Here is a 21924-nt window from a genome sequence, read left to right as displayed (position 1 = left end):
CACACACACACACACACACACACACACACACACACACACACACACACACACACACACACACACACACACACACACACACAAAGGGGTTTCACATTTCAGCGCAGAGATGCCTCTGCAAAGGGCCTGGGCACACCATCACAGGCAACCCCTTCACTGTTGTTATAGCAACAAGATGAGCGATGGTCCAACTTGTTGATCCCTTTACTTTGCTAACCCATTTTAATTACATTTCTTACCGGTCGCCATATTTGCATATTTCTAGATTAGTTTGAGTAACACGAGGAACCAATGACATTTCTCAAGACCGAAACCTAGTCTGGATTTATTGGCACAAGTTGTGGTCAAACTTGGATGTAATTCCTCTTGCTGTGATGACGCCAGGTTTTGTTCATTCATGCTCCCTTCTAGACTCTGAGGCTGAACTCGCGGATGCCTTATCTGTCCTTCTGTTTGCATTTCTATTGCATGAGCTTTGGAACATAATTCTCACAACACTGGGCCACATCGATATAAGGTCTATAAGCATCAAAGCAAAATGTTGAAAACTGGTTTGAAATAGGTTTTCATTTTGATAACAGATATCGTTGGCCCGGGGTATTGCTCTTCAGGATGGAATCATGGATTGCATCATTTGAATTAACCAAGTTTATTCATAGCAGTAGATGAACATGGTCCCATAGACCTATAGGCCCATAATAATATCATGTGTGCCGGGTTATCAACTCTGGCCCTATATTCCCGTTGAAAGCACTAGTAGCCTAAGCTCACATGCAGCCACCACCAGTGCCTGGAACACCCAAGTAGAACGGTCTCCCGGGTGATAGCGGGACACCGGTCTAACAAGCTGTAATTCGGTTTTAGCCTATTGCAGGGGTGGGACCGTCCACACTGCCACAATTTAACTCCTCTTTCACGCGAAATACTCATAATCCCATATTTTAGTAAGGGAAACTGCTATCCTACTGTATATTAAAGACAATAAAGTGAAAACTTAAAGCCACCCATGGTTTCTCAGCAGTCAGTTAGTTCCTCGTCATGATTTACGCCCATCGCGTCCAGCCATCTTGCTTCAATTAACACTAGCTTTAGTGGCCATTTAATTATCTGACACTTTGCATGAATAATTCTCAATGCGGGAGCGCGAGTTTATGCTATTCAAATAAGTTAATACATTTAGGATCCAGTACATATATACATTTATTTAGGCAAGGGATATAATTCCTTTAGCTAAATAGATTTCAAGAAAAAATCAGCAACATAGATTATGTCTGTTGCTGGTGGCAAACCTATTTTCCCCCTGGGAATACATTATTATTTTCATTATTATTATTGTCATCATTTTTTTAAATCACAATTATTATTACTATTTATTATTATTATTATTATTATTCATGTAGACTATTAATTATTAGGCTACTGCTTTAAAATTGATGATCGAATTGCCCATAGACGGAATAACAGACGTTGAGACCATTAGGTGCAAACGAAAAAAAAAAAATGTCAATATCGAGAAAGGTTGATAATGGATCCTTTGAGAACTACAGATAACAACACCAATTGATTTACTGATTTTCAACGATAAGAATTTTGACTAGAATAATTTGACACTTTCAATTAGATGGGGGGAAAACTAGATGTAAAAAAAAGAATGATATACATTTTCGTTTTCTGTAATCCACCTAATATTAGTATGCACCCTGCTATAAAAACCCATAGATGATGACGAAGGAGAAGAAAAAAGTGAAAACGCTAAGAATAATCCGTTCATAGGTTATTTTACCCCAATCATTCATTCTATAGCAAATACAATTTGCACTTTTTCTTACAATATTTCTAATTTGGTATGATAATTATCCGAAGTACAAAATTGGCAAAGATACCTTATACACCTTTTAAAAACATGAATGTATTGCCAGGTTCACATGATTTGAACCAATATTTTCAATGCATTTAGCAATTCATATCGGAAGTAGTATGAGAAATTAGATTGATTTGAGTCAAATGGTGATAATAAATATGGTTGCCTGAATGGTGTGTGAAACACCCTGCGGTCAACCCAATATGGGAAACTGTGTCTGCCTGATTCTTTGGCAGAAGCCTTCTCTGTTCACTTTACAGTAAACCTCCTCATTGTCTGTTTGTACCCTAATTGAGTGGGTCCTAAATGTTAGTTCCTCCAAAGCTCCACCTTGAATGAATCATTGGCTGTTCTAATGGAAACAAAACGCTATGGAGAGGGATATGGAGAGGGCTCTCAGAAGCATTGAGAGTAGGCAATTGTACACATCCCAATGTAGCACAGAAGGGCGTAATGTAACAGGATGAAAAGAGAACAGATGCCCACTCTACTCCCTGTGTGTTGCTCCGGAGAGGAGTCTGTATTTAGCTGCTGAAATTGTTTCAATGGAGACTACACTAGGAAGTATCCCATTCTCACTGATAACTATCAGGAATTAGCAGAGTCATGTCATGTGCCACACACCTCTCTATCATACCCAGGTGTGCAACTTTTGTAATAGAAGTGTGAGGGATAATACAATTTTTGTTTTGTTATCCGGTCGGATAAACACTCCAAACAGCCTACCTGACCTCTCGGAGGCGTCCGCATGTTCCAAAAGCACACCGCTGCCTCGTTATGTATCACATAACTGGGTGGGGGGGACAAAAATGCAATTTCAAAATGTGTGTGTGTGTGTGGGGGGGGGGTGGCCATACCTACACTTCTCTCCGATACCTCGCTTATTGTACACGCTGTTCTTCTGAATCTAGCTGTCACTCCTATAGATACATAATTCTGCTGTACACACCTCTTAACTTGACATCTCTTTCCCATTCATTTGAGAATGTCTCAATTCTGAACAGACATGTCAGAAGAAATATACAGAGACGGTTTGGAGGAAACAACTCCTATTTGAAGTACAGCTTGGAGGAAACAACTCCTATTTGAAGTACAGCTTTGAGGAAACAACTCCTATTTGAAGTACAGCTTGGAGGAAACAACTCCTATTTGAAGTACAGCTTTGAGGAAACAACTCCTAATTGAAGTACAGCTTTGAGGAAACAACTCCAAGTTGAAGTACAGCTTGGAGGAAACAACTCCTATTTGAAGTACAGCTTTGAGGAAACAACTCCTATTTGAAGTACAGCTTTGAGGAAACAACTCCTAGTTGAAGTACAGCTTTGAGGAAACAACTCCTAGTTGAAGTACAGTTTGGAGGAAAAAACTCCTATTTGAAGTACATTGTGGAGGAAACAACTCCTATTTGAAGTACATTTTGGACGAAACAACCCCTATTTGAAGTACATTTGGGAGGAAACAACTCCTATTTGAAGAACATTTTGGAGGAAACAACTCCTATTTGATGTACAGGTAACACCATTCATTACATCTGGCTTGCTTTTCTCAGATGATAAATTCCAGCCATATTTTCAGGTTTGACCCACCAGAGCAGGTAGAAATCAAAGGTCAGAGGGTCAGTATGGGAAAAGGAGGAGTGTGAGATGGGAGAGGGGGACATGGTGAGAATGCAGCCGGTGACTGTGATGTGTCCGTACCTCCCTAACACGGCAGTGTGACATTACAGACCAGTGATTCCTCTCAGCCTGAGCCAGGCCGTATGGCCGTGTGGTCCACACATCCACACACACAGGGCCGCACTGGCGTCACAGAGAAACAAGTCAACAATGTCCATTGACAGTACCGAGGCAGCAGCTGGTGGGACAAGCACTAACCTAAAGACAACCTATTCTGATCAGGACGGGGTGCCTCTCAGTACCCCACTGCTTTTGTATCACTCAGAGTGGAAGGATTGTTGGTGCTTGTCCATCTACAGTATGCATTGTAGAAATAATCCTAGATTTATAGATGTAGTATCTTAATTTGACCACCCTGTTGTTGTAGGACATTTCCTGTATAGCCAATAGATATAGCAGAAAATGCAAACTCGTAGTGTATTCAAGGTATAAAATGGCTTCTAAAGTTTGTAAATTTCACTTAAACATTTCCGACTTGATTTGCCCTAACTTTAAATGTATCAACCAAAATGTCCATGAATTATAATCCAAACAATAACTCACACTTCCTGTTGCTGCAGCATTATTTTCCTGCTGTGAACAAACTGGCTCAAATTAAGATCCTACATCTGCATTGAAGAGTCATCTGAAAATATATGCAGTGATATGGATACAAAGTAATCCGCAAAAACAATGGACATCCTTGTGGATAAATAGGATGAAAGGATAAATAAGACCACAGACGTACAAGTGGTGTTGATTCTGCTTGAATGAAGCAGATATTGCTTTTTTTTAGGTTGGTTCGGCTTTGGTTCATTATAAAAATACAATCACCGTTTTTGATTGTGGTTTCAATGATTTGAGTTTAATGCAGTAACAACACAGAATAACATAATTAATAAAAGTCCCATGATGGTAGTGACTGACCATTATTGATGTCACTTATTAACCATCATTTATTCACGTTACTTTACTTTAAAACAATATTTCAGTTGTTGTGTATATTACTCTTTTGTTTTATTTGAATACTTTATTATTTCATTCCAAGTCATCTCATCTCTATAGAGCTGCTTCCTATGCTGTCTGACAAAATCACGATTTTTTTTTAGTTCTTCAAAGTTAATATGGCATACATTTATGACTGCTGAATACCAACTATCAATCACTTAGATCGTGTATTTTCAGGTAGAGATAGCTGGCGAAGCAACAGCTGCTCTATATCCCCTCACGATCGCGCATTCTTATGTCTCTTCGGTAGCAGGCTTAAAACAAAGACATACCCGACAAGTCGATACGCAATGAATTATGGTCATTGTAGTTAATTACCACGCTTTATGTGATAAACAATGTATAATATTAGCCTGTTGGAAACTACAACTCTCTTCTACATAGCATAGTTCAGGCTGGATCTGATTTATATCTAGATAAATGTGTAATGTGCCACGTTGAGCTCACAAAAAAAAGAACAAAATGGAATTCAAAGTCTGTCAATTAGTTGTTACAAAACGGAAAAATAACTGACATTTCAGTTAATGCTCAGTACTAAAAGCAGATTAACATTTAATGGGGATAACAAGCAAGAGAACAGTGAAGAGAGTCTCAGGCATGCTAGAAAGGAAGATAAGCTTCTCAATGAGATATATGAAGCTCAGGAAACCCATGGCAAGATAATACATGTGTGTTCAACCATGCAGCAAGACACTGTATTAAATCAAGATTAGAGAAGTCCAAAATATGAATCTAACTATTTAGCGGGATCAAAATTGAGAAATGTGTGTTGTGTTATTTAAGTGCTTTCTATAGCCTTTTTTGGTAACAGAGTATTCTGCAGTCACATTTCCCAATGGGTTTGATACGAGTGTTTGAGAGTGAACCCTGTTGGCAAAGCCAGCATAGAACAATATGTCATTCAGCTGTGTTAAAGAGATTCCTGCTCAGCTGTGATTGATCCGACATGCTTGCTTTATTCCCCCAGAGGCCTGAAAACCATGGGGTTTTAGATTCAGACTCTGGCAGTACTGATGGATATCTCTGAATGTTTCTCTGCCATAGACTCAGACCATCTTTTATTGCCTTCTTCCTCTGTTTCCACCCAGTGCAGACATTCACACACAGTCATGTCCCTGGCATGTCTGCCAACCTCTCTCCTCGCCCGACTTCTCTCCCCCAGGGAACTGAGGCCTGAGCCCTACAGGTCAGTCACAGCCAAGGACACACAACTCATTAAAAGTTAATGAAACCTAAAAACGCAGTGCGCCAGCGATTCATTTAAACCCCAAACCAATCTCAGCTTCCAGCAAAGGCAAACAAGCCCATGTGGCCAGCGTCGTAACCAGGGTTTGAGTTTCAGTGCGGTCCGGAAGATACATTTTCTAGAAGTTGAAGCTCATTTGCTGCATTTCTATATAATTAAAAAACGTCAAAATGCTATTTGGAGAACAGAAAAAAAACAAGCAAAAATGACCCCAGCCTTTATCACCTTGGCTGCTGTAGGTTAATTCACCTCAGTCGATCTACAAACACATAGCCTATTAGCTATACAATTGTAATGTTATACCCCTGAAAGGTGGAAATTAATATCAGTGCCGAAACGAAAATGTATGGCATTTTCAGAACTGCATTGTTTGTGTTTTAATGTAGGCCTCGTCCTATAGGCAAGATAGGCCATTTGGAGATGTTGATATTGAAACATAGCTTTTTTTTAATGTTCCTAACTTATTTGATAAGATTAGTACAGATTTTCTAAGGGGACCCCACATGGGGCCCCACCCCCAAGTTTGGGAACCACTGTACTAACCTCTCTCTGCTTGCTTCCTGTCTCTCTGTCTCCACTGCTTCCTCCTGCATGCATTGGCTCCTCCATCAGCCTCACCACTGAGCGCCAAATCACTGTCTGTCTCAGTAGCCTATCTGTAAAGCAAAGTTATTATAAGAACCTAGTAGGGTAGTCTTTTGCTCATGCTGAGGTAGGCTCCGTTTAACGTTAGCTTCTTACTTCATCCTAGCTGGCTAAGTAAACGAGCCAGAGCCCTTAAACTTTACTGCAATATAAGTCTCTGACGTCAGCTAGCCACTTGACTGACTGACTGACATATATCTCTATTAGCGACTATTTCCAGTTGTGCACTCATTCTCCGAGAGTCGTTTTTTGTTTGTTTCGGGGATGTCTGTAGACGGCAGGAGTCGCAGGACGATTTTTAAAATGTTTTTTTTTTTTCCCCCGGGCATCTCGCAAACAAACTGACTGCAGTGTCTCTAGTTGCCTACTTGAGTGGACACAGAGCTGTGGTAGTTCGTTTTACGTCTCAGGCCTTTAGCGTAGTTAGCCGTTCGAGAGGGCGTAGTTAGCCATTCGAGAAAGTGATGAATGTGCTGCAAAAGAGGAAAATCCGGGAGACAAATCGGGGGACGCACGCGAACATAACGAACAAACCGCTGTTTATGATTCCGCTCGTATGCAAAGAGGCTGGCGCTAATATAACGCACTCAGATCAATAATATACCGGTTCTGAGCTTGGATCAACGCTTGGAACAATATTTAGATGTAGGACCAATATTTAGATGTAGGATACATATATATATATAAATCTTCAAATTATAAATAATTACCGAGGTATATATATATGTATATTATATTTTTTATTTTTTATTTCTTCTTCAAATTATAAATAATTACCGAGGTCCGGACCTTGGGGTCCTCATTTGTAGTTACGGCCATGTGTGTGGCCCCAACACTCTACTCTGAATAACAAACTACGTAATATTTTCTTCTGTATATGTTCCCTATGCAGACATGTTTGGTGTGATAGGCTATCTTACAATAGGACTTGTCCAATTTATTGAATGCGAGGAAAGAGTGTTCTACAGGGATGAATTCTGTAATCTGCTTCCAAGTTGAATGTAATATCTCTACACCACCTCAGCTTGTCAGGGAGGCTAAAAGATATGCGATTTCAACATTCATGAGAATCACTGACATTCAATAAATGTACTAATTTGAATACCATAGAAGTGGAAGCTAAATGTGTGTCTTGTATTTGTTCTTCTTCATGGGTATACCAGTACAGAGGACTGTTCCTGATCTGTGCATTGTTTAACATGCATAGGCTATTTCGCCACTTTTAAATAACCCACTCCTCGCTCTTTTTCACAGGGAAGCCCTCATCTAATAACATTTCGACTCAATTTAATAACAACCAATCAACAGCAATAACATGTCAATATGTGTAAAGATGAGTGTCATTCGGGAAACCTAAGCGTATTTGTTTCTTTAAAACCTCCACTTTAACATGACCCCCCCCCCACCCCCCACACACACACACCAGTAGAGGTGTCCTCTGAGGACTCAAATTAAATTCCCTCCATGTATACGCCACTGTCAGCCTTTTAATGAATTCACATACCCTGACTTGAATCAAATTAATCCCCAATTTAATCCCATATAAATGGCTGTGTCGTTTATCACGTACAGGCTGATGCTCAGCTGAAGGGTCCTGGAAAGCTGGTTGGTGTCTATAGAGCAGTTGAGCAGATTACCATTAAAAGACAAGAGCTGTACATTTCCTCTTACAGAGTATTCCCCTGATACATACTATTTAACCCATTGTCTGTTCACGGCTGACAGTGACATAGTTTGGAGTGGGATTTAATATCCTGTCAGATGAAGAAGTAATCCATCCAGATGTATGTGTCATGATCTGATACCTTTATTTTCCTATGTGCAAATAGAGGCATTGAACAGATTATACCAAAAGAGAGAGAAAAATGTGTGGATGCAATGTTATTTCTGGTTTCTTCAGTGTATTGGTGCAACACACCTTTGATATTGTTCTGGGAAATATTGGTTACAGTTACAGCAGCTGTGTGTTTGGACTTGTTTGAGGTCATTATTCCAGAGACTGTTGCGTTACTATATTGATGCAAATTTCAGGTGGGGTTAACATGCAAAGCAAAGCATTACTTAAATGATGAACTCTTTGAGGCAGTGAGCTGATTGATGATAGTTTCTCAACAACTAATCCATACAAATGCTATAGTATCATGTGGTACGGTCAAATATTGCTAATGCGCTTAAGATGCAAATGCATACCAGCCTCTCACAGAGGTTTGAATAAGAGTGTGTTTTTAGTTTTCCTGATTAGACTTGAACTATAAAATCAATGTGTACAATTTTGTTGCCATAATCAGTGTGGCGTTGTATGACGTTTGTTCCATAATTCAAGATAAATCTAATGATAGAGGAATTGGTAGGGCAAAATAGGAACAGTTGTCTGGTTTGTTGTCTCTGGCATTAGACGCTGAGCGTAGTTAGCCAACAGATATGGCAGTGTCACATATCCAAAATGTCTAATATATAGCTGCTAAGTAAGCAGTGATTTGGGATGATTTTGTGAGTGACAGATGGTACCTAAGTTCACGTTAGCTGTTGTGACAGAGGTTCCAGACTCTATATCCCATTCCACCAAATGTCTGACCAGATATACTTTTTGGAGGAAGCTTGGTCAATTCTCTGCCAAGCCTGGCTAGTGTACCTATCATTATTATAGAAAGAAAATAAGAACCTTTTCAATTCACTCCCATACCAACAAATCCTTGACAGATGCTGTTCTGTCACTATTCATACGATTGTGCTGCCATTACGACTAAATGCATCATTTGAGTTTCAGAAATCCATCCTGTATGTATCCAACACCAAATGTTCGGTGACTGAAAGCCTACGTTGCAGGACGGGGGTGCATAATTGCTAGGAAACATTTTACTGAACATTTGGTGATAAAATGCAGCCCCCCCCCCCCCCCCACACGCACACAGCTTAAAGCAATTAATTCAGGATCCTGACACAAACTCTCCAATCCTTTGACAGCTTGGAGCTGAAATAAAAATGCTAGTTCTCCTGGGAACCGCAGGAGATAGCCGGCTCTTTTCTGGACTGTTTGCTCACTGGCCCTGAGAGCAATCTTCCCCAGTCAGAATGAAATGCAAGGACACAAACAATGTACCTCAGAGAGAATGGGAGATGGGGAATGAACAGTTTGGACTATTTGCTCAGCAGAAGGGCAGCCACAATGGCTGGCCGATGGCTTTCCCATGCATCAAGCCTCTTAGTCTTAGGCCTCCCTTTGTTGCCGGGTTTCATCGCTCTGGCCAGATAAGAGCCCAGCTGCCCTATACTTTTAATTCCCATTGAACACCGTACTGTATCGTCATTTATCTGCCTACATACTGCCTGCCATGATGTTGTTGTCTGATTGAATGGGTTATCGCCTGTGTGTCTTGGTGGCTAAGGTTCACCTTAGCATGTGCTGTCGTTTAAGTCTTGAATCCCTCTCTCTTCGATAAACAGCGGGCGGTGGTTAGGGTGGGGGGATAACGCCTGATCCCTCTTCTCTACAGAAAAGGAGGCAGCACAAGTCAAGCACAGGATACGATAAAGATACCCATTTACATACAGTTGAAGTCAGAAGATTACATACACCTTTGCCAAATACATTTAAACTCAGTTTTTGCAAGTCCTGCCATTTAATCCTAGTAAAAATTCCCTGTCTTAGGTCAGTTAGGATCACCACTTTATTTTAAGAATGTGAAATGTCAGAATAATAGCAGAGAGAATTGATTTACTTCAGCTTTTATTTATTTCATCACATTCCCAGTGGGTCAGAAGTTTACATACACTCAATTAGTAATTGGCAGCATTGCCTTTACATTTTTTAACTTGGGTCAAACATTTCAGGAAGCCTTCCACAAGCTTCTCACAATAAGTTGGGTGAATTTTGGCCCATTCCTCCTGACAGAGCTGGTGTAACTGAGTCAGGTTTGTAGGCCTCCTTGCTCTCACACACTTTTTTAGTTCTGCCCATACATTTTCTATAGAATTGAGGTCAGGGCTTTGTGATGGCCACTTCAATACCTTGACTTTGTGGTCCTTAAGCCATTTTGCCACAACTTTGGAAGTATGCTTGGGGTCATTGTCCATTTGGAAGACCCATTTGCGACCAAGATTTAACTTCCTGACCGATGTCTTGAGATGTTGCTTCAATATATCCACATCATTTTCCTCCCTCATGAAGCCATCTATTTTGTGAAGTGCACCAGTCCCTCCTGCAGCAAAGCCCCCACACAACATGATGCTGCCACCCCCGTGCTTCATGGTTGGGATGGTGTTCTTCGGTTTGCAAGCCTCCATCTTTTTCCTCCAAACATAACAACAGTCATTATGGCCAAATAGTTCTATTTTTGTTTCATCAGACCAGAGGACATTCCTCCAAAAAGTACAATCTTTGTCCCCATGTGCAGTTGTAAACCTTAGTCTGCCTTTTTATGGCGGTTTTGGAGCAGTGGCTTCTTCCTTGCTTTCGGGTTATGTCGATATAGGACTCGTTTTACTGTGGATATAGATACTTTTGTACATGTTCCCTCCAGCATCTTCACAAGGTCCTTTACTGTTGTTCTGGGATTGATTTGCACGTTTCGCACAAAGTACATTCATCTCTAGGATGTGGTGTGGTCCCATGGTGTTTATACTTGCGTTTGGAAATTGCTCCCAAGGATGAACCAGACTTTTTGTATTTTTAATTTGTAATTTTCTTTTTTTCTTTTATTATTTTTTTAACCTTTATTTAACCAGGCAAGACAGTTAAGAACAAATTCTTATTTTCAATGACGGCCTAGGAACAGTGGGTTAACTGCTTGTTCAGGGGCAGAACGACAGATTTGTACCTTGTCAGCTCAGGGGTTTGAACTTGCAACCTTCTGGCTACCCTGCAACCTTCTGGCTACCCTTCAACCACTAGGCTACCCTGCCGCCCCGACTTGTGGAGGTCTACAATTTTTTTCTGAGGTCTTGACTGATTTCTTTTGATTTTCCCATTATGTCCAGTAAAGAGGCACTGAGTTTGAAGGTAGACCTTGAAATACATCCACAGGTACACCTCGAATTGACTCAAATTATGTAAATTAGACTATCAGAAGCTAATGCCATGACATTATTTTCTGGAATGTTCCAAGCTGTTTAAAGGCACATTCAACTTAGTGTATGTAAACGTCTGACCCACTGGGATTGTGATACAGTGAATTATAAGTGAAATAATCTGTCTGTTAACAGTTGTTGGAAAAATGACTTGTGTCATGCACAAAGTAGATGTCCTAACTGACTTGCCAAAACTATAGTTTGTTAACAAGAAATTTGTGGACTCCAACCTCAGTGTATGTAAACTTCCGACTTCAACAGTAGGTCTACATTATTCTGCATGTGGATAGTTCATATGGAGCAGGGCTTACCATGAAGGAGATTCAGCTCAAACACACAACTTACACAATGGGAGGAGCCGCGAAAGTGAAATAGACATTTCAACATTGTATTTCAGCCTTTTGGAGCCCACTGCTGAGTACTGCAAGACGGCCCTTGAGAAAGAGGTGAGATGCGGTCATTAAATGACCTAATGCCAACTCGAGAGAGTAAATAAAGCTAATCGTTCCTCTGACTGTGAGCAGGAGCCATGTTGTGGTCTGTTGTTTCAGTTTGTTAGTTTGTGTTCGCATTTACATTGTTTCGTTTTTGGTGAAATGTGTATTCAGACTCAACGTTTGTAATGTCTATTTGACAGGAATTACTACAGTTCCCTCTCGTAGTCCGCTGAAGAAATGGAGCTAACAATGATAACAGTTTCTTGAAAAAATGTCTCATGGCATACACACACCACGCACACACTCAAATACACACCCATCCCCCACTAATGTCAGAGTCCCTCTGGGTGGTCAGGGCCAGAGGCTGAGTGGATGGTGGTGACTCTGACGCCCTGTAGAACAGTGTATCTAATGGAACACGTTGCAGTTGAATCATTGTCACTGTTAACTTTCTCAGGTTGATGCCGTTTTGTAGGTCATTCTTCTCATTGGCTTGTCATTTTCTGTTAAGCACTTTGCTCATGGATTCATTCAGAGGGACAGCATGGCGTTGGAGTGGAATGTCCAAAGACAGAGCAATTTTATGTCAATCACATTTTCCATTTTTAAATGAGTTGTTATTGTACATCAAATATAAAATACAGATTAAATGTAGCTTGGGTGTTAGCAAAGAGAGCATAATCATAAAAGAAACAAGTGCGTTCACCATCCCAAACAAGTGCTTGTTTTTTTTGAGAGTGAGCAGCTTCGCAGTTTGGTGAACGCCTCTGAACGTTTAGTGAGCATGTCAGAGCTCAGGTATGGGAGGATAAATAGGTGTGCTACTGGGCTGTGTGAGCGGAGAGGCAGCCACCTGTGTGGTGGGTGGTGCGGGCCCTGGCAGCCCTCTCAGCTTCACGCTCCACTGACCCTGAAATAAAGCTCTGTTCAAGGCATTTCAACCCTGCTTAAGGTTGTCCGTGGCCGTGTAATTTATGAGTTCTGAGAACATGAGTTATGGGCTCCGTACAATGCACAATGAGTCATACAAGAAATTTACAACACTCCTCCAATTACCCCAGGCGCTGACGACCTCGGGCTCACCGGGCTATTGTCTTGTGTCAGAGAGCACTCGGGTGACTCACTCAGTGTTGATGTTATGATGCTTAAGGTCATCTGAAATGTACTGTGTTCATGACGGTCTTTAGTCACCTGTATGGTTGTCTGAAGCCAAGAGGCTGCAGTCACAGCCATCAAAAATCATGCCCTGCAGCTCCTAGTGGGTGGTCAGACACAGAATGAACTGTCATTGGCTGCTCCTTTGACATCCCAGAGCAGAGAACATGACTCGATGCACTTTGCATTAACTCTATTTTATAATGCATGTTTCATTGTATTGAAAATGTATGCAGGGATCTTAGCAGGTAGATTTTTCAATGAAATCATATAGTTTTTTTCTTTAAGTAAGTACATATTTTCAAGGGGATTATTTTCATTTTTATCTTAAATTGTGACTCGTGGTGGATTGATTTAACAGCTGATTTAATCAACAATTGCATGATTTGAAACGGCATAAAATGGCAATGTCACTCACAATTTGATAACCACTAGAACATAATATTGAATGAAATTGCAGAATAATACATTGATAACTTAACTATATAACACATAGCAATATGTTAACTTTGATCAACTGAAAGACTGTACAATATAAGGCAAGGTTTGCTTGTTTTTATGAAGCATTTTACAAACTTAGAATGAAAATGTACAATTATGTATCGAAATGAACACTTATAGGAGAAGCACAAGTTGACCTCGTGTATTATTTAATGTAGAGGCAGATAGATACATAATTAAATGCCTTCATAATTAAATGCCCTCACTATGTATGTATTCTGCAAATGCAATGATTTATTTCTATCATTTTTGTGCGATAGTAACATTGTTTTCATAGGAGATTGAGAATAAGTACTCTTAATACAATGACCATTTGTCAACAATTTGGCTAGGTTTAAATTAAAATAACTATTTGAATGACATGACAGTTGACTATAATTGTATCATTGTATTGTTTTTCTTGAATTATATAAATAGGAAATGAACAAAAAGCTAGTAGAGTGCAATTGCTATGTCCAAAAAACATGTAATATGTGTTTGAGGTGAGCAAAAACAGAGACAATTATTGAAGCCCTTTCTCTTCTTCAGCGTGTAGTGTTATAATATCATTTCAAAAGAAATGGTACCGGACCATGGTGGTGTTGGTTGATTAATTGACAGATGAGCATAATTCAAAGAAGCTATGCAAATGCACATTTTTACCTGGTTGACAGTGTTCCCTTATAGAACACGTGGCTACAATATACATCCATCCCCCAATTTTTCAAAAGGATGACAGTTGTCAGCTTTCACCAGTTGTAAAGATCTTATTTTCAATTAATTTTTACAGACAAATTACCATATATTATATACATGGGAATTTTTTTATTTTATGACTGCTCTTTTATTTTAAATCATGCTCAATATTCTCATTTGTTCTATACCAGTGTGCTTAATGTATGATACTTACTAGTTTTGGGATACTTCTGAGTGTTGTGCTTTTTTGCTTTGGGTCCGTGAAACACACCTAGTACTCATCACAAGCAGCCCAATGATGATGTCATTCACCTTACTACCTCTCTATCTGGAGGTGTCAACACCCCGCAAACACCTTTGACACACGTGCTTGAATGTTGCAGGCAAGTTAGCTAAACATTCCTGGGTGTTCCCCATTCTCCTATCTATACCTGCTTACCACTACTCACACTGAGCTGTTTTAGCTTCGTCTCTGTGACCGACACAGCAAAGTCAACTCTCTCACAGGAAAACAAGCAACTCACATAACCAGGCTTTTGACAATAAATTTTTTATATGTGTGATGTCCTATTTTGTACTAAAACATTACAACATGGTATACAACTTTATTAAAGTAAGCCTCAAATGTATATAGTTTTTCAGTTTTCTCCCCATTCTTAAATGTGACTGAATAAAATGTTTTGCTCTGAGGCTTTGGGAATGATTGCTGCCATCCCATGCTTATCGGCACATTCAGCTTGTTTGAGTTGATTTGAGGTGCTGGGTCTCTGAGGACGGATCGCAGAACTATAACCACATCAAATAATGAAGGGAAAGGTGTTTCTTGAGCCTCTCTCTCTCTCTCTCTCTCTCTCTCTCTCTCTGTCTAGCAGGGCTCTGCTGGGGAGGGCACCATGGCTGTGCTGTCAGAGAGGTTCCTTCAGAGAGAAGAGGGATAGGAAATAGAGGAGGCCACAACGAGAAGAGGAGAGGTTCGAAAAGGAGAAGCAGATGGATCTGCCACCACACACAATGTCCCTTCTGTCATAGGTTGTGCTGTGACCGCCCCATGGCAGCGGCCAGGTATGTCAGCTATGTTTACCAAGCCATCCATCTCCTACCTGCCCTTCTGAAACAGGAACCTTTGTTTGAACCATACAGTCGTTAAGCCACTCGTTGACTCAGATCAACACAATTTATTTCCTGGTGGGTGCAGCAGGATGGGATTATGGTCATCTTAGTTTTGACCTTTATTTGACCTTTTTTTTCTGACCCCCCCCCTCCCCCAAATGTTAATGTATTTAGATGATTCAGAAAAGATTGTCTGATTGTGGTCAGGGAGGTGCTGAGTTATTGAGGGGACACACCAATGGTCCTTATCATGGCTGGCCAGGGTTAGCAAATAAACTGTCCATGGACGACAACACACATACACTGGGAGGATTAAGGCTCTGTGACTTTCATACATGCGAGGTATAAACAAAGAACATGGTACAAGTGTATGAAAAAGGAAAGAAAATGGCTACCAATATAACACAGCAAATATGGATAAGAGGATCTGAAAGGAACCAATTATTTCCAAGTCACTGGAGTTAATAAATAGATTTTTATTTCTGTTTGCCAAACGCCTTTACATGTTGTCGTATTTGTGTAGGAGGAATTTCAATCCACTTATATTCTACTTTTTATTTAAAAAAAAATATAGATGGAGATTAAGTGAGTTGAGGCAAGGAGAAACTGGGAAACTCCATCTGAGATGAGAGGGGATGTTGTAAAACCTTTTAAGTCAAGGCAACAACATCAGTGGTTCATAGCAGTGTTTAATAAAACTATCATCAATATAAGCACTGACTCATACTAGAATGAATCACCTTGATCTAATTGTTGATGGAACAAATAGCGCGACACATTTCCTAAGTGAGATTCTGGCATGAAAACCTATTACAAAACTCTTCAACTGCTGTGTGCAAAACCGTTTTCATTTATCTTTCACTTCTATTCACTAGGAGAGAGCAGATATCTGAATGCACCACATTAATGATTGACTCAGCTTGCAAAGTACCCTGCATACGGTGTCCACTTTGTTCATTTACGTTTCACTATATTTTTAGCCTTACACTCAAGTTTCCACCACCCTCTCCAACTCTCATACAGTATTATTGGCTTTGGGGGTTGGGGTGGGTGGACCGAGACAAACTCTCTTTAGAAAACCATCAACAAGTTCAGGCAAATGGGAGATAAGAGCTGTCGCTGTTATAAGAATGAGGCTGTGTAGACTTCATTCTCTTCTAAGATAAATGTGTCCAGACTTTTCTGAAAGCAAGTTCATGTTTCCCCTTTCTGCCATAAAGCCCACGTAGACAGGCATGAAATGAGCCCTGGACTCCTCATTCACATCATGATGTAGAGAACAAACCAAGAATAGGGTCCTTTAATTAACTACGGGATGGTGAAACAGGAGCAAACTTTGAATGACTTGTTTTGTTCATGGTCATATTGTCTTTTATCAGGCACCATGTTGAACAAAAATGGAGGTGGTCCTGATTAGATTCCATCGTAATAACATTTTCTTTGGAAATGTCAGGCTCTCGTTCTTATCACCATTTCAGTATGTCTCTGACACTATATGACATATTGAAAGCTCAATGGTAATGCTTTGATAGTTGAAGTCTTGTGCTGTTGTATATTTGAGGAAAAGAGTGTCGCACCAGTTTTTCTGAGAGATGTATCCTATGGCAAAGGTGTTTTGTTGGGGATTAACTTGTGTTATTTTGGCTTTATCCTCCACAGATGGAGGTGGAATGGGACCAATGGGATCAATGTGGTGATGCCTACAATCTTCTCCCTGCATCACCTCAGATCCACATACACAGAACCACAAAGGCACTTTCCTCTCTGAGTACTTGTCTACCTGGCTACGTCTGCGTCTGACCTGTCTGGATCTATGAAATATCAAAGCTTGTGTCAGGCAGCGTGAATAGGGAGAGAGAGGCACCATTAATGATTAACTGTTCTAAAAGCCTATCAGGCAGGCCATGTGACATGCTCGCAGCATTTTTTGAGCAGATTGGGGGAAGCTAGTGAGCAAACACAGGTGCTTTGGACTGGAGTCGCCGACGCTGTCAGGGACAACCACAAACAAGAGCAGCACTGCCGAGCTAAATGAGAGCCCACCCACTTTACTTACTCCCTGGCTAGCTTAGCTTAGTCACTGACTGCAGTGGCTGGAGACCCTCACAGGAGACCAAGTCCAATGTCCCCCCCCCCCAGTGTTCCATAACCTTTCACACAAACAAATCAAACGGGAGGATTGGAGTCGCTGTGGTCTCAAGCATAGGGGAAAGCAAACAAATGAATTGTGTTCCCGTTCTCACTTTCTAAAACAAACCAAATGTGGGTTGAACACTTGTTCTTGAGAAAAGTGGAGGCAATGAGAGATATTCCGAAAGGTGCTAAGGGTGTTCAGAAATATGCAGGATGACAAACTGATTCTCAGGAAATGGAGTGGTTGATTTGATTCTTTCATTAATGTTTCATGACAGGTGGATGACGAATAGATCATAAAGGCACAAAAGCATATTTTCTGTCAACAAAGTAAACTGTTTTGTTGTCCTGATTTTGTTTAGATTTTTCTGGAGTTGTTTTCAATGTTTTATAAACACGGTCTAGGTCCAGACACTTAACCTTTTTCTCCTCAATAACGCCTGTCCCTTTGTAAAACGACTGAGTGCTTTCTGTAGCACAACTTTGATAATACAATCAGATGATATGATGGCGTTAACTGAACACGGCTTTCCGGCAGCGAGATAAATGAACAGCACGATAACGTTAACAAAAGCCTAGCTCTGATTGGTAGGTCTATGATTGGAAAACAGGCAGCATGGAAAGTCTACACAATGAGGGCAATTCATTAGATTTGTTATTTTCTACATGACCTGGGTCAGACGGACACCTTTTGTATCAGTCAAATATTTATTTGTGTGTTTTACAGGTCTTTCATTTCATACCCAGCAATTACAGTGAGCCTGTAAAGCAGAGATGATAAAAGTGTTTTAAAACAAACACTCCAAATCAACAGGAGAGGAGATGAAGTTGTAAAGGCAGAGCGAGAGAGAGAGAGAAGCTGAGACAGAACAAGAGGGAGAAAGAGACATAGAGAGAGAAGCTGAGAGAGAACGAGCGGGAGAGAGAGACAGATAGAGAGAAGCAGAGAGAGAACAAGAGAGAGAGGGGGGGGGTAAAAACAGGGAATGGACTCAGAGGGTATGCTAATTTGATATAGAGCAGACCCAACTCACTCTATTAAATGTATCAAAACAGGAACATTTTACATTAGGCTAGAAATTCAAAAGGAAATTATCTCAACAGAGAAAAATGTCCTCCAGTGTGCTACCTATATCCCCCCACTAGAATCCCCATACTTTAATAAGACAGCTTCTCCATCCTGGAGGGGGAAATCAATCATTTCCAGGCCCAGGGACATGTATTAGTCTGTGATGACCTAAATGCAAGAACTGGACAAGAACCTGACATCCTCAGCACACAGGGGGACAAACACCTACCTGGAGGAGACAGCATTCCCTCCCCCATATGCCCCCCTAGGCACAACTACGACAACATAACCAACAAAAACGGGTCACAACTCCTCCGGCTCTGTCGCATGCTGGGTATGTACATAGTCAATGATAGGCTTCGAGGGGACTCCTAAGGTAGGAACACCTATAGCTCATCTCTTGTAGTACTGTAGACTACTTTATCACTGACATCAACCCAGAGTCACTCAGAGTGTTCACATTCTGCCCACTGACACCCCTATCAGATCACAGCAAAATCACAGTCTACTTGAACAGAGCACTACTCTATCATGAGGCATCAAAGCCAAAGGAATTGAATAATATTAAGAAATGATAAAGATGGAAGGAAAGTAGTGTGGAAACCTACCAAAAAACAATTAGGCAACAACAAATTCAATTCCTTTTAGACAACTTCCTGGACAAAACGTTTCATTGTAATAGTGAAGGTGTAAACTTGTCAGTAGAAAATCTAAACAGTATATTTTACCTCTCATCTTCCCTATCAAATCTAAAAATGTCAAACAGAAACCGAAGAAAATGAACAACAATGACAAATGGTTTGATGAAGAATGCAAAAACCTAAGAAAGAAATTGAGAAACCTATCGAACCAAAAACATAGAGACCCAGAAAACCTGAGCCTACGCCTTCACTATGGTGAATCACTAAAATAATACAGAAATACACTACGGAAAAAAGAAGTAACAGCACGTCAGAAATCAGCTCAATGTAATCCATAGACTCTAACCACTTCTGGGAAAATTGGAAAACACTAAACAAACAATAACACAAAGAGATATCTATTCAAAATGGAGGTGTATGGGTAAACCACTTCTCCAGTCTTTTTGGCCCTATAACAAAGAACAAACAGCAAAAACATAATCATGATCAAATACAACTCTTAGAATAAACTATTAAAGACTACCAGGACCCACTGGATTCTCTAACTACATTGAATGAACTACAGGACAAAATACAAACCCTCCAACCCAAAAAGGCCTGTGGTGTTGATTATATCCTCAATGAATTGATAAAATATGCATACCATAAATTCCAATTGGCTATACTTAAACTTTTTAACATCACCATTAGCTCTGGTATCTTCCCAAAGGATTTGGAACCACAAAAGTGGAGACAAATTTGACCCCAATAACTATCGTGGGATATGCATCTTCAGCAACCTTGGGAAAATCCTCTGCATTATCATCAACATCAGACTCATACATTTCTTCAGTGAAAACAATGTACTGAGCAAATGTCAAAATGGCTTTTCACCAAATTACCGTATGATAAAAACCACATATTCACACTGCACACCCTAATTGACAAACAAACAAACCAAAACTAAGGCAAAGTCTTCTCATGCTTTGTTAATTTCAAAAAAAAAAAAGCTTTCGACAATATCAAATCAAATCCATTTGGCATGATATCTCAAAGTGCTGTACAGGCCTAAAACCCCAAACAGCAAGCAATGCTATGGCTAGGAAAAATTGATGGAAAGTGGTGTTAGAGATTATAACAGGGAAAACATAAATACCAGACAATATAAAATGGTGTGGGGACACAGTCAAGCAACAAGTGTGCGGTAAAAAAGAAAACACATTTCTTTCCTCAGAGCCGTGGGGTGAGACAGGGATGCAGCTTAAGCCCCACCCTCTTCAACATATATATCAACAAAATTGACGAGGGCACTAGAACAGTCTGCAGCACCGGCCTCACCCTGCAAGAATCTGAAGTCAAATGTCTACTGTTGTCTGATAATCTGGTGATTCTGTCCCCAACCAAAGAGGGCCTACAACAGCACCTAGATCTTCTGCACAGATTCTGTCAGACATGGAACCTGACAGTAAATCTCTGTAAGACATAAATAATGGTGTTCCAAAAAAAGTCCAGTTGCCAGGACCACAAAGACAAATTCCATCTAGACACTGTTGCCCTCGAGTTCCCAAACTTTTTATAGTCCCGTACCCCTTCAAACATTCAACCTCCAGCTGCGTACCCCCTCTAGCACCAGGTTCAGCACACTTTCAAATGTTGTTTTTTGACATCATTGTAAGCCTGCCATACACACACTATAGGATACATTTATTAAACATAAGAATTAGTGAGTTTTTGTCACAATCCGGCTCATGGGAAGTGACAAAGTGCTCTTATAGGACCAGGGCACAAATAATAACATAACCAATAATTTTTCTCTTTATTTAGCCATCTTAAATATAAAACCTTATTTGTTCATCAAAAATGGTGAATAACTCAGCACAGGTTAATGAGAAGGGTGTGCTTGAAAAGATGCACATAACTCTGCAATGATGGGTTGTATTGGAGAGAGTCTCAGTCTTAAATAATTTTCCACATATAGTCTGTGCCTGTATTTAGTTTTCATGCTAGCGAGGGCCGAAGTACCTGTGGAATTGCGAATCCAACTCACTAATGCGCTTTGCTATATCACATTTGACATTGTCCGTATGCTTCAGTTAATTTGCACACCAAAAATCATACATTGATGGAAAGACCCTAATCATAGCCTCAATTTTGTCCCGCACATTGAATATAGTTGCGGAGAGTTCCTGTAATCCTAGATTCAGATCATTCAGGTGAGAAAAAAACATCACCCAGATAGGCCAGTCGTGTGAGAAACTCGTCATCATGCAAACGGTGAGACACATGGAAATGATGGTCAGTAAAGAAAACTTTAAGCTTGTCTCTCCATTCAAAAAAACGTGTCAATACTTTGCCTCTTGATAACCAGCGCACTGCTGTATGTTGTAAAAGTGTTACATGGTCACTGCCCATATCATTGCAAAGTGCAGAAAATACACAAGATTTCAGGGGCCTTGCTAACAAAGTTAACAATTTTCACTGTAGTGTCCAAAACGTATTTTAAGCTGTAAGACATTCCCTTGGCAGCCTCTCAGTGGATGCTGCATTGTACCCAAGTGGCGTCGGGAGCAACTGCTTGCACGCGTGTTACCACTCCACTATGTCTCCCTGTCATGGCTTTTGCGCCATCAGTACAGATACAAACATGAGCAGCAGCTACGTTTGGCTACATACAGACCATTAGTGGAATTCCCACAAGAGAGTAACAGTTAATGTGATTGGATGTTAATTATTTGACTAGGCTAC

General features: G+C 40.4%; 1 long non-coding RNA gene across 2 annotated transcripts in view; it reads left to right on the top strand.

The window, feature by feature from the left end:
* LOC135525992 (uncharacterized) overlaps positions 1-20176 on the top strand; it is a 21690-nt gene extending 1514 nt beyond the window's left edge. The window contains exons 2-3 of one of the 2 annotated variants that reach the window (XR_010453231.1): positions 15120-15309; positions 17017-20176. This is a non-coding gene — a long non-coding RNA (uncharacterized LOC135525992). Of the gene's footprint in view, positions 1-15116; positions 15310-17016 lie in introns of both variants that reach the window. The other variant, XR_010453232.1, reaches the window with a different exon arrangement.
* Positions 20177-21924: the final 1748 nt, after the last annotated feature.

Source organism: Oncorhynchus masou, chromosome 32 (genome assembly GCF_036934945.1).
Source record: "Oncorhynchus masou masou isolate Uvic2021 chromosome 32, UVic_Omas_1.1, whole genome shotgun sequence".
Lineage (NCBI taxonomy): Eukaryota > Metazoa > Chordata > Actinopteri > Salmoniformes > Salmonidae > Oncorhynchus > Oncorhynchus masou.
This window is presented reverse-complemented; position numbering and strand designations above follow the sequence as displayed.